The sequence below is a fragment of the Orbicella faveolata genome, unplaced genomic scaffold (genome assembly GCF_042242905.1).
Source record: "Orbicella faveolata isolate gen_17 unplaced genomic scaffold, um_ofav_v1 contig_3, whole genome shotgun sequence".
NCBI classification, from domain to species: Eukaryota; Metazoa; Cnidaria; class Anthozoa; order Scleractinia; family Merulinidae; genus Orbicella; species Orbicella faveolata.
The window spans coordinates 13,217,694-13,229,481 of record NW_028301558.1 but is presented as its reverse complement, the minus strand read 5'-3'; the positions used below and the strand labels follow the sequence as shown (position 1 = coordinate 13,229,481).

Below are 11,788 nucleotides of genomic sequence, written 5' to 3'. Positions count from 1 at the left end.
GCTAAAACTGACTTTTTTTCACCTGTTGGTATGCGAAACAACAGGCAGGAAAATGAATTGATTTTCTAGACAATAATTACATTGAAAAGTGTTGACCTGGCTGTATGACCTACACGACACATTCTAAAATTGATTTTTCTCGCCCAGTCGGTCAGAAACGTTTGGCGCGAGTTAGAGTGTTAAATGCTCAAAATGTTTTCAACAAATTCCGCCCATTTGTTTACTGATAAATCCCCAACGCTCCGTTTTGAAAGTGTGATCGATATCTAGAAGATGTGGCATTTTTTTTGGCTCTATCGGTTTGGTTTCTCCCAGTCAAAATTAATGAAATTTTTTAATTTGCAGGTCGATCTACGAACCTCGCATATCTTTAGGATCGTTTACAATGCTTGCGGGGTAATTAACCCTTTCCTATGACCCCCTTGGTTAGTAGGCTGACTAGCGAGCAGGCACAGTTCCGAGCGGGTGCGCCTTCGAAAATTTGCTCTAACCACATTCAAGATCAGTGCAGCCTGTTTCTACGTTGACTCTCAGACAGTTTCAGGTCGCTTAATTTGCTCTCTCTCCTTCCTCTCCCATCGGGGAGTGGAGGGAAAGAGACAGGGACCTCGAACCCTCTAAGAGCCAGGCGTTCTGTTACTTAGGGGCAACGAGCCAAAAAACAAATGGGCGAGAGTGAAAATATGGGAAGAATTCGAGGAGAGGCTTCTCGTCTAATATTTTCTCTGGCCGTTTTTCAAGTACCCGCCTCCCCACTCCCTCCCAACTTATCAGGTTGACTGGCCGACAGATTATAATTATGGTTAGTATTTGGCAAGGATTAAAAAAAAAGAGCATTTGCCCTTAAAACTAAATTCAAAACGAAATGAAATACGTTTCCTGTAAGAGCTAAAGGGCTCTTAAGTAGATGACATCGATGAGACCAACAAATTTAACCACCAAGCCTCGCTTTGAAAATGCAAATTGCAAATTTTATCGAGAACAAATCCCCAAAACAGCCAATATAGAAAGAATTCTTGCATTAAAACAACCCGAAGGTGCTGGAGGTTTGAGAAAATTTCGCGTGAGCGAAAATTTGAGCGTGTATGTAGTCATGCATAAGAGTTATTGTAACCTGCGAATTTTGCCGCCAACCTCGCTTCTGGGGTCTCTCTTTTATTTTATTTTCCCTCTGCGGGAGAAGATGAGAGACTCTGGGATCGAGGTTCTAATTTTGAAAGCTTTTCTCGAGCTCCCACAAGTGTTTATTGCATCTGGGTGAGGATTGCGTGACGAACTTGGTGGGAGGCATGCTGACGGCCATGTGCCAGCAGCGGCAGTAGAGACTGGCAGTGCCTGTTTTGTTGTCTACTGTGAGGTCATTAATTCTCGTCACCTGGCGATATTAAATCAGCCTAAACCGTATCTAAGCATGTAATTTCATGCATTTAATTTCTTAAAGACAAACTACTATTGCACTTTTTCAATAAATGCCGAAGGTCACGGCAGCGTGTCACAGTGCTGTCATGACCTTGTCAATCATCTGATGTCTCATGATTAGCTTACGTCATTATGCGCATGCGTTGATCACGCGGTCAAATCGACAACGATTCAACGATTTGTCCAAGGTACTAATTAAATAAGGTGAATTGTAGAGGTTGAAATACTACTGAAAACTGTGTAACAATATTTTGGATGAAATCTCTTCTACAGACACAAAACATTCAGAACTGTTACTCCCACATTGATGGCATTAATGATTGCCTCAAATCTCATTTGGCGCCTTTCTCCAATTAGCTTTGCGCAGTGGCATTACCGTAGCCAGTGAGGTCTATCCGAGGCGCGGTTATTGCTGATTGAAAACTTTTCCCAATACCCCGCAAGACGGCTTGAAATACAGCCGGCTTTGCAATTTTTGACGGTCCATACGTGGACCCTACAAAATAAAATCAAATAAATGGTTTTCACTATCACGCAGTGAATAAATAAATCGAAAACTATCCAGTGGATAAAAGTCAAGAAATTTTGATATTATAGGAGACAGGTAAAGAAGACTCCTCCAAGTTTTGGGTCTCTGCGTTTTCCCAAACTTCAGATATTTGTCGAAATGTTTTGCGCAAATTTGCAGTATGGAGCCGCCATGTTGGTGGAGCTCTGTGCTCCACCAACATGATTATCTTTTATGATTAAATTGTTTCGTGCATATATTACAGGGTCGAGATCTTGACCGTACAGAAGTACGGACTAGGCGCATAGAAAACCATACAAGCAATTATATAAAAGGCCAAGGGCTGGTATTCTCCCAGTAGATGCCGTGCAAATTAGGTTAAAAACTAAATATTTTCAGAAAAATCTAACTATGATGGACTGGAAAGACACCGTAAATATAAAGCGCGTAATTCTTATCGAGAGCGGACTTGGGGCTAACTGAAGTCTAACGTTTGCAAAACAAGAAGGAAAAGAGAAAGAAGAGGACGGAGAAGAAAGACAATATTTTTACGTGTAAGTTGAATCTTTTTAAAAAGGAAGCTATGGCACTTGGAAACGTTCAAGAGATCGAGTGTTTGCGAGCGATCATTCGGGACAGAACGTTTCATCGTTGTGGGATCAAATATTTTGGATTACTAGAATGTTGTATCCATGTGAGAGTAAGTAATTTATAGGGTAAGGGAAGATGTTGTTGTTTTATCCTCGGTCCAGTGCGATTTAAAAGCTCATGCCATTCGCTCTTAAGGCATTTCCATTTCCTAATATTTTTTCGACCCATTTCTTTGAGGGGGCAGTTTCGCCGTCAGGCAAAACCACCGTTCTTGAGAAATTTAAAAGTCGATGAACCAATGCAACAAAGACATGGTTTCATTGTAAACGTGTTACAAGAAGCAAGAACATTTAATCATTGTGGAATCAGATTCAGAGAATCACGCGACCCATCAATTTGACATAAAAAAGCAATGGTCTGCATGCCTAAATTAAGGTTACAGTATACCTTCAGGGGTGTCTCGCGCGCAAGCGATGTAGCGCGTGCAGTTTAAGCTGTAGATACCTAAACCCTTATATCAAATTAAAGCTTATGGAGCTGGCTATCAAACTATACCAACAATTTTGAAAGAAAATGAATTGTCGAATTTTTCACGACCACTAAATGCGAGCGCCCGAATCACCTTTCGAAAGCTACAAGTCAAAGCGAATTTCGTTTTTCGCCAATTTAATTTTTTCCTCGGTTTCAGGACCCAAAGCGCTTAAAAAACGTGTCTGCGTTTTGGCATATTCGATTGCAGTAAAAAGTTACAGAACATTTCCGACATAGGATTAAAAAAATGTGGAGTGATCGTACAAAAATCGCTCTCGAAGAAAAAGTATTTCGAAATTATTAATTCCCAGACACTGTTTTGTAGTTTATATGTTAAACTAGCCACTGTCCAAATTTAAGAGCAATTGAACAAATTCCCTTTGAGTTATAACTCTTTAAAGTGTCTGCTTCAAGTGAAAAAATTTATTCGAGAAAACAGCGCTAAGAAAAATTTTCTGCTTCGCGAACAAACTCCGCCCACAAACGCCTTCAACTGGGTTCTCAGGTAACTAAGCAATCAGTGCAGGGAAAGTTTACTACCGTTAACCTCCTGGTGAAATTTACGCGCGAATCTCTAAAAAACTCTTGTGTTTCGCAATGCGCTCAAGGAACCGAAGGCAGAGAGATAATTTTTCTGTAGCTCGGTTTTTCTTGAAGCTGGTCTGGCAAAATGGGGAAGACTAAAAAGGATACGAACGCTAGAGTGGCTGAGCGAAGGAAACAAACAAAAGACAGCGCGGAGAGCAACTGTGCATGGATAATATTTCAAATGGTCTCAATGAGTCCGACGATTCGTCGATATCGGACTCGTCAGAAGAGTCTCTGTCAGCATCCCTGTTATTTCTGTTAAGTTCCGAAATTTTTACAGAACCTTTCTTTTCTCTCACCACGAATATTTGCCCGCCTTATAGGATAACTATAGCTTCATCCGCGTGCGAACTTTCGCTTCTTCACTCATTGATGTATTTTCATTCGTTCTTCGCTGTTTTCGCTTTTTCGAACCGGTCCATGGTTTAAACGTGGTCTATGTTTACTTATAACTTAATAGAGACACGCCTAATATCAAAAATGCTGGGTAGTCAGAACAACAATGCTGATCAACTGAGTAGTCAATTCGTGACATCCATATAGGTAATTCCCGCGAAAATCGTCTCGGTTGATTGCATACGCGCCATAGGGCTGTCGATCAAGAGGTAAACTTTTACTTCCGGTGAAAACGTAAAACCGCCATTTCTCCGCCAATATTTAGCCTTTTTCAAAAATTTTTTTCAGAAATTAGAGATTATTCTTTGACCTCTATTTTGACCCAAAAATCCAAATTTGAAGAAAATTGCCGACCCGAAGGTATACTGTAACCTTAAAGATGTCTTGTTGGGAGGCGCGGTGGCCTCATGGTTAGTGCGCTCGTTCCCGGAGAAAATCACCCTTTTTACTCAAAGTAACGTGCCTTCACTGTGAAAATCAGAAACATTTAAGCGCAGAAGTAACATTGATTAATATCATCTGCCCAGAGATGTTTCTGTTGAAGGGAAGTATTTGTTCAATAAACACTTTTTATATGGATTAGAAGAGTTTGCTTTGCCTTCTTTTTAATTTAATTTAGCACGTTATGATTTTCAAGATCAGAAACAAAAATTCTAGCTTACGAATACTGGCGTATGCACTGAATTAGATACCACAATTAAGGCAACATTGTTTGCTTCAAATTGTTTTTCGGAATCCTTCTGCAATCAGCTTTGCGCAGTGGCATTACCGTAGCCAGTGAGGTTTATCCGAGGCGCGGTTATTGCTGATTGAAAACTTTTCCCAGTACCCCGCAAGACGACTTGAAATACAGTCAGCTTTGCAATTTTTGTCGGTCCACACTTGGACCCTTCCCCCCCCCCCCCCAAAAAAAACATACGTTGCTCTTATGAGTGAAAGATCTCGCGTACGTCTCAGGGCCGAGGTTTTGACAGTACGGAAGGACGGACCGAGCGCAGAGAATTTCGAAGACCGTACAAGCAGGAGAGGATGATCCGTTCTTAGAACTGGAAAGACATCGTAAACTTAAAGCGCGCAATTCAGATCGAGAGCCGACTTAGCGTTTCCTCACGTCAAACGTTTGTGAAAAAAGGAGAAGAGAAGCAGTGCTTTTACGAGTAAAATCATTCTTGTAAAAAAGTTTTTTTGTTTTGTAACTAGGCGAATGAGCAACCCCCCAGCAGGGTGAGTGCAATAGCCCTCAGACGTAACATCTAATCCCCCACCGAGGCTGAGGGGTGCAATGCCTCAGAAGGGGTTCACCAGAAACGGAGGGGCACCAAGCCGCCAACTTCGCCGAGGGATCGAACCTCGCCTCCACAAATTAAGACAAACAAAAAACAAAAGAAACCTCAAAAATTGCCAAAGGGCAAGTGACGGACACAAGGGAGTCCTGCGTAGTAGACCAACTAAGGACACCGAACGCAACTGAAACAGGACAGACACCAGCATCAGCCACACAGGAAAAGAGGCTCACAGGCCACACTCCCATGAAGCCTAACTAGACACAAAAGGGGGAAGGGAGGGGGGGGGGGGACGTCAGGGAGGAATTCCACTGGACTGTCAGCGTCTGGCAGGGTAAACCGGGCACGAGCCTCCAGATGGGAAGTGTAGAAGTTCATCCGGAAGATGTCGACACAGAAGTCCAGCTCAAGGACAGACTCCGTAAGCGGACCGAAGTCAAAACGCACGTCGGAGTCCTTGCCCAAGAGGCCCGCCTCTGTATAGAGCACAGTATGGCTGCACGCTTCACGTAGCTGCAGAGCAGCTCGCACAACCTCCTCATCCCCAGAAGCCACCTCATTCATGCTTAGAAGAGCATCCGAATCGACATACGAGTGAGAAGGAACGTAATCCACGTCAGACATCCCCACTGATGCAACAGCCGAAGCGTCAACAGTGCCAGATAGGTCCGCGGCGGAGACATCAGCAGGACTCGTAGAATCACGCGATCTATCAATTTGGCATAAAAGTAGCAATGGTCTGCCCCAAAGATGTTTCTTTTACATTGCTGTAACTGATTAATGAAACAATTTCATTGCACTGTTTTCCTCCACTTCAAGAGTTAGCCACTTTCTTTATGCCTGATTTAGCAAGAAGACATTTTTCTGGATTAAAAACAAAATATCCAGATTAAAAAGAATGGCATTTGTACGGAATTAGATACCACAATGAAGGCAAGATTGTTTGCTTCAAATTGTTTTCCGCATCCTCTTGCAGTCAGCTTTGCGCAGTGGCATTACCGTAGCCAGTGAGGATTATCCGAGGCGCGGTTATTGCTGATTGAAAACTTTTCCCAATACTCCGCAAGACGGCTTGAAACACAGTTGGCTTTGCAATTTTTGACGGTCCATACGTGGACCCTTCAAAGCCAAAAGAATAAGTTAGTCTTCGAGGAAAAAGTGTCGTGCATATTTCTCGGTGTCTAGGTCCTGACAATACGGAAGGACAGACTGAGCGCATAGCTAGAACAACCGAGCAAACTTGGTTGATAAGACATTTGTTACGCGACCGAACGTCCTTACAGAAAAAACTAACTATGATAGACTGGAAAGACATCTAAACGTAATCAGCTCCCCATAAATTTTTCCACCCATTTCTTTGAGGGGGCAGCTTCGCCATCAGGCAAAATCACCGATCTTGAGAAATTTAGAAGTCAATAAACCAACGCAATAATTTAAGGGCCTGGCTTCTTTGCAAACTTGTTGTAAGAAGCAATAACGTTTAATCATCGTGGGATCAGATTCAGAGAATCACGCGACCCATCAATTTGACATAAAAAGGTAGTGATTTCGAGTCTTTTAAGGTCTTCCTCATCCGGAAGAGTTAGCTTTGCCTTCTTTACATTTAATTTGACAAGCCAAGGTCAGAAACAGAAATATCTAGCTTACAAAAACCGGCATATGTACTGAATTAGATACCACAATGAAGACGAATTTGCTTCAAATTGCTTCAAATTGTTTTTCGCACTCTTTTGCAATCAGCTTCGTGCAGTGGCATTACCGTAGCGAGTGAGGTCTATCCGAGGCGCTGGTCTCCTTTATTGGTGTTCTGCACAGAGGTGGCTTTTTTGTCATGTAAACTGTGTCGAGTTGTCTAGTGGCTTGGTTCGATCTTTGTCCTGTGGTTCGTTGTATATATGCTATTCCTACTTGTGTATTTAATTTTTGGGAGGGTTTGGTGAGGCGGGGTTCGATTCCCCGGCGAAGTTGGAGAGATGGCTACGTTTAGTAGGATCACCCTCACCTTGGCTCTCTAGTCACTTCGATTCCTTCCTAGGTGACTAGCGTTTTTCATGGGTGGTGGTGTTGCACTACCTGCTCACCACTCCGCCAAAATACAAAAAAAAAAAAAAAAAAAAAGAAAAAAAAAAAAGCGTTCCTGTTGTGAGTGATCGGTCTCGGGCATATATAGGGCGAGATCTTGACCGTACTGAACTACTGACCAGGACCATAAAAATCCTCACAGGCAATTATAAATTAAAGACCAAGGGCTGGTATTCTCCCAGCTGGAAAGACACCGCAAATATAAAGCACGCAATTTTGATCCGACTTGACTTTGCGAGATAAGTACTCTTAACTCACGTCAAACATCTGCAAAAGGAGAAGAAGAAGAAGAAGAAGAAGAAGATAGGCCACAGCTTTGACAAGAAAACGCTCAAGAAGAGTGCGAGGGATCACTGGGGACAGAACGTTTCATCGTAGTGGTATTACTATCTTGGGTTGTTAGTATCCTTGTCTTTCAATGCTGTACATATGTAAATAGTAAGTAATGTAAAGGGTAAGGAAAGATGTTGCTGTATCCTCGGTCCAGTGCGATTTAAAAGCCCACGCCATTCGCTCTTAAGGCCGCATTCTCTAAAAGTTTTTCTACCCATTTCTTTGAGAGGGGCAGTTTCGCCATCAGGCAAAACCACCGTTCTTGAGAAATTTAAAAGTCAATGAACCAATGCAATAGGAGACATGGCTACTTTGTAAACATTTTAGTGAGAGAAAAATGTCTAATCATTGTGGGATCAGATTCATAAAATTACACGACCCATTAACTGGACATAGAAATAGTAATGGCCTGCCTAAAACATGAAACAATTTCAGTGGATTTATTTTCTCCACTTCAAGAGTTATCTACTTTCCTTTTATTTAATTTAGCACGAATACATTTTTCGGGATCAAAAACAGAAAATATAGCTAGATACCACAATGAAGGCACGATTGTTTGCGTCAAATTGTTTTTCGCATCCTCTTGCAATTAGCTTTGCGCAGTGGCATTACCGTAGCCAGTGAGGTTTATCCGAGGCGCGGTTATTGCTGATTGAAAACTTTTCCCAATATCCCGCAAGACGGCTTGAAATACAGTTGGCTTTGCAATTTTTGTTGGTCCATATGTGGACCCTTCTAAAGAAAAACAAATACGTTTCTCTGGTTAAGGACTGATATTCTCCCGGCAGGTATCGAGCAAGCTTGGCTATTAAGGGATTTTTTTACACGACTGAATATGTTCAGAAAAAATCAAGCTACTATGAACTGAAAAGACACCGTAAACATAAAGTGCGCAGTTCTGATCGAGAGCTGACTTAGCGTTTACTCCAACCGCAATTTATACAAATCATCCTCTTGCTAAAAGTAACGACTGCGCCGTCTCCGTGGAAACCAGAAGCATTGATTGGTAACCGTATTTGTTAAATGAAACAATTTGAATGGATTAGTTTCCTCAACCTGAAGAATTTGCTTTGCCTTCTTATTATTTAGTTTAGCAAGAAAAGATTTCGAGGGTCAGACCGCTCAGAAATATCTAGCTTACGAAGACTGAAATCTGTACGGAGTTAGATACCACAATGAAGGAAAGATTGTTTGCTTCAAATTGCTTCCCGCATTCGCTTGATTCAACTTTGCGCAGTGGCATCACCGTAGCTAGTGAGGTTTATCCGAGGCGCGGTTATTGCTGATTGAAAACTTTTCCCAATACCCCGCAAGACGGCTTGAAATACAGTTGGCTTTGCAATTTTTGTCGGTCCATACGTGGACCCTTCTATAAGGAAAACAAATACATTGCTCTTATAAGTGAGAGGTAACGTGCATATATTGCAAGGTAAAGATGGGCTGATACCGTTTCTTCAAATCGATACGATATCGAGTACGGATACTGACTTTTTTTCCTCGATGTCGATATCGATGCTGTGACGTCACTGAGTTAACTGGTGAGTCACGTGATCTGCTTGACGAAATACAAGGTTGTTTCGCACTGTAAATGTTGATTGTTGTTCAGTTCTCCATTGTTGCATCAACAACACCGACAAACAAGTCAGAACAGTACTGAAGGACGGACCGAATGCATAAAGGTCTGTCCAAGGAAGTAAGGTACAAGCGAGCAAACTTATTTGATTAGAGATTTGTTACATGACTAAACATCTTCACAAAAAAAAAAATAACTGTGATGGACTGGATCAGTTTCTAGTCATTTCTTTGAGGGGGCAGTTTCGCCATTAGGCAAAACCACCGTTCTGGAGAAATTTAAAAGTCAATGAACCAATAAAAGCATGGCTACTTTGTAAACGTGTTACAAGAAGCAAGAATGTTTAATCATTGTGGGATCAGATTCATAGAATCACGCGACCAATCATTTTAATTTAAAACAGTGATGATTTTTTAAAGGTTTTCCTCAACCGGAAGAGTTAGCTTTGCCTTCTTTTTATTTAATTTAGCAAGACAATTAAGATTTTCAAGGTCAGAAACAGACTTGTCTAGTTACAAAAACCGGCATGTGTGCTGAATAAGAAACCATAATGAGGGCAAGATTGTTCGCTTCAAATTGTTTTTCGCATCCTCTTGCAATCAGCTTTGCGCAGTGGCATTACCGTAGCCAGTGAGGTTTATCCGAGGCGCGGTTATTGCTGATTGAAAACTTTTCCCAATATCCCGCAAGACGGCTTGAAATACAGTTGGCTTTGCAATTTTTGTCGGTCCATATGTGGACCCTTCTAAAGAAAAACAAATACGTTTCTCTGGTTAAGGACTGATATTCTCCCGGCAGGTATAGAGCAAGCTTGGTTATTAAGGGATTTTTTACACGACTGAATATGTTCAGAAAAAATCAAGCTACTAGATACTTACCTGACGCGGGACACGCCTCAACGCACTTGTGCTAGGAAGTCCCTGCTTAGGTGAGCTTCTGGAATTTTTTTTGCACGTATTTTTGGCGGTGTTTTTGTGTTTGTCAAAATGTCGTCCGAGGATGTTGTCAAGCCTTCCTGCTATGATTCTGTTCCTGCGTGCTTGTGTATGGATTGTCAGCTATATGATGTTAAGCAAATGGTACGTGCTAAGTCCACTGCTGTGTCATCTCGTTCTCCGTTCTTGCCCAGTTACGCTGCTTCTCTGCTTTCTCGCCCGTCGTGTTCTGTCCCCACGTCCACGTCTGGCCTTGCTGTTTCTGATGTTGCTGAGCCTGTTTATGAGCCTGCCTGTGAGTCTGACTGTTTCCCGCGTCGTCCGTTTTTGTCTCGTCCACGTCTTGATTTTGCCGTTTCGTCTTCGCCTTGTTTTTTGCCTGCCAAGTCCAGTGGTTCCGTTGCTGTTTCTTCTGCCGTTACGTCTAGTCCTGTAAGTTCCGCTGCTGCTCGTGGTCCTGTTCCACCCAGTCGTCCTGTCACTTTTGTTACTGCTTCGCGTGGTAGCCCTGTGTGTTCCGTTGCTGCTTCGCCTGCTGCTATGTTTGGTCCAGCTGCTGCACCTTGTCGCTTGTTGCCTTCTTTGCCTGTTTCCAAGCCTGTTTTCCGCCCTGTTCTTCCTGTGGCTCGCGTCGTTTTGGTCTTCCTTCCTGTGTTGTTACCTACCCCGTTTGGCCTCGTCTTCGCGCTTTTGCCTGTTCTCCGTTGAGTTTGGACTTCCGTGTCGTCGATTTTGGACTGTTTTGTTGTCGTTTTTGTCTTGGTTTGTTTTGGGTTGCATATTGGTGGCGAACCTATTCCTTTAGGATTAGTCTGTTGACAGGTGCCCCTCTTTTGGGTTCACCTTTCGCCGTTGCCCCGAGCAGTGTATGTTAGTCCTGTTGTCTGAAGTCTTTGCCTGTTCGTCTCTCGTTTGTTTGTTTTTATGTTTCTTGTTTGTAGGGGCGGGGTTCGATCCCCCGGTGAAGTTGACGTGTTGGTTGCACCCCCGTATTTAGGCGATCCAGTGTGTGTATTGGATTAGTCGGTATGACCGGCAGGCATTGCACTAACGCCTGTCGATCGCCTTAAATACAAAAAAACTGCAGCCAGTGAGGTTAATCCGAGGCGCGGTTATTGCTGATTGAAAACTTTTCCCAATACCCCGCAAGACGACTTGAAATACAGTCGGTTTTGCAATTTTTGTCGGTCCGTACGTGGACCCTTCTAAAGAAAAACAGATACCTTGGTCTTAGAAGTCAGCATGTTAAAGGTCTCGTGCAGATACAGTTGTAAACAGTGACAGGACCCTAGAGGGCACAATAGCACTGTATTCCTGGATTGGAATTCTTGGTGCGTGCTGCCCGCGGTTTCTCCAGATCTTGATCGAATTTCAGTCCAAAATTCATCATCTTTCAGACCTGGACGATTTTAGACCTGACCTTTTGCGTTTCCAAAGTGTTCAAATGGAGCTTTCTGTTTGAAGATAAAAAGGACGAAAGAAAGGGAAAAGCGCGTTTATTGTAGTTCCTCTGAGAGCCGTAGTCAAAATTAGATCATAAGTTTTCAAT

General features: G+C 42.6%; 7 non-coding genes across 7 annotated transcripts; all 7 read left to right on the top strand.

The window, feature by feature from the left end:
• The first annotated feature begins 1,774 nt into the window (after positions 1 to 1,774).
• On the top strand, positions 1,775 to 1,913 carry LOC149106489 (U4 spliceosomal RNA). The gene has a single exon (XR_016210065.1). It is a non-coding gene; the product is annotated as a U4 spliceosomal RNA (small nuclear RNA).
• Positions 1,914 to 4,781: 2,868 nt separating this feature from the next.
• LOC149106488 (U4 spliceosomal RNA) lies at positions 4,782 to 4,920 on the top strand. The gene has a single exon (XR_016210072.1). It is a non-coding gene; the product is annotated as a U4 spliceosomal RNA (small nuclear RNA).
• A 1,374-nt stretch (positions 4,921 to 6,294) lies between these two features.
• On the top strand, positions 6,295 to 6,433 carry LOC149106487 (U4 spliceosomal RNA). The gene has a single exon (XR_016210067.1). It is a non-coding gene; the product is annotated as a U4 spliceosomal RNA (small nuclear RNA).
• Positions 6,434 to 8,322: 1,889 nt separating this feature from the next.
• LOC149106486 (U4 spliceosomal RNA) lies at positions 8,323 to 8,461 on the top strand. The gene has a single exon (XR_016210071.1). It is a non-coding gene; the product is annotated as a U4 spliceosomal RNA (small nuclear RNA).
• A 495-nt stretch (positions 8,462 to 8,956) lies between these two features.
• LOC149106485 (U4 spliceosomal RNA) lies at positions 8,957 to 9,095 on the top strand. The gene has a single exon (XR_016210074.1). It is a non-coding gene; the product is annotated as a U4 spliceosomal RNA (small nuclear RNA).
• An 810-nt stretch (positions 9,096 to 9,905) lies between these two features.
• LOC149106484 (U4 spliceosomal RNA) lies at positions 9,906 to 10,044 on the top strand. Its single transcript, XR_016210070.1, has one exon. It is a non-coding gene; the product is annotated as a U4 spliceosomal RNA (small nuclear RNA).
• A 1,257-nt stretch (positions 10,045 to 11,301) lies between these two features.
• LOC149106483 (U4 spliceosomal RNA) lies at positions 11,302 to 11,439 on the top strand. The gene has a single exon (XR_016210075.1). It is a non-coding gene; the product is annotated as a U4 spliceosomal RNA (small nuclear RNA).
• The last annotated feature ends 349 nt before the right edge of the window (positions 11,440 to 11,788 follow it).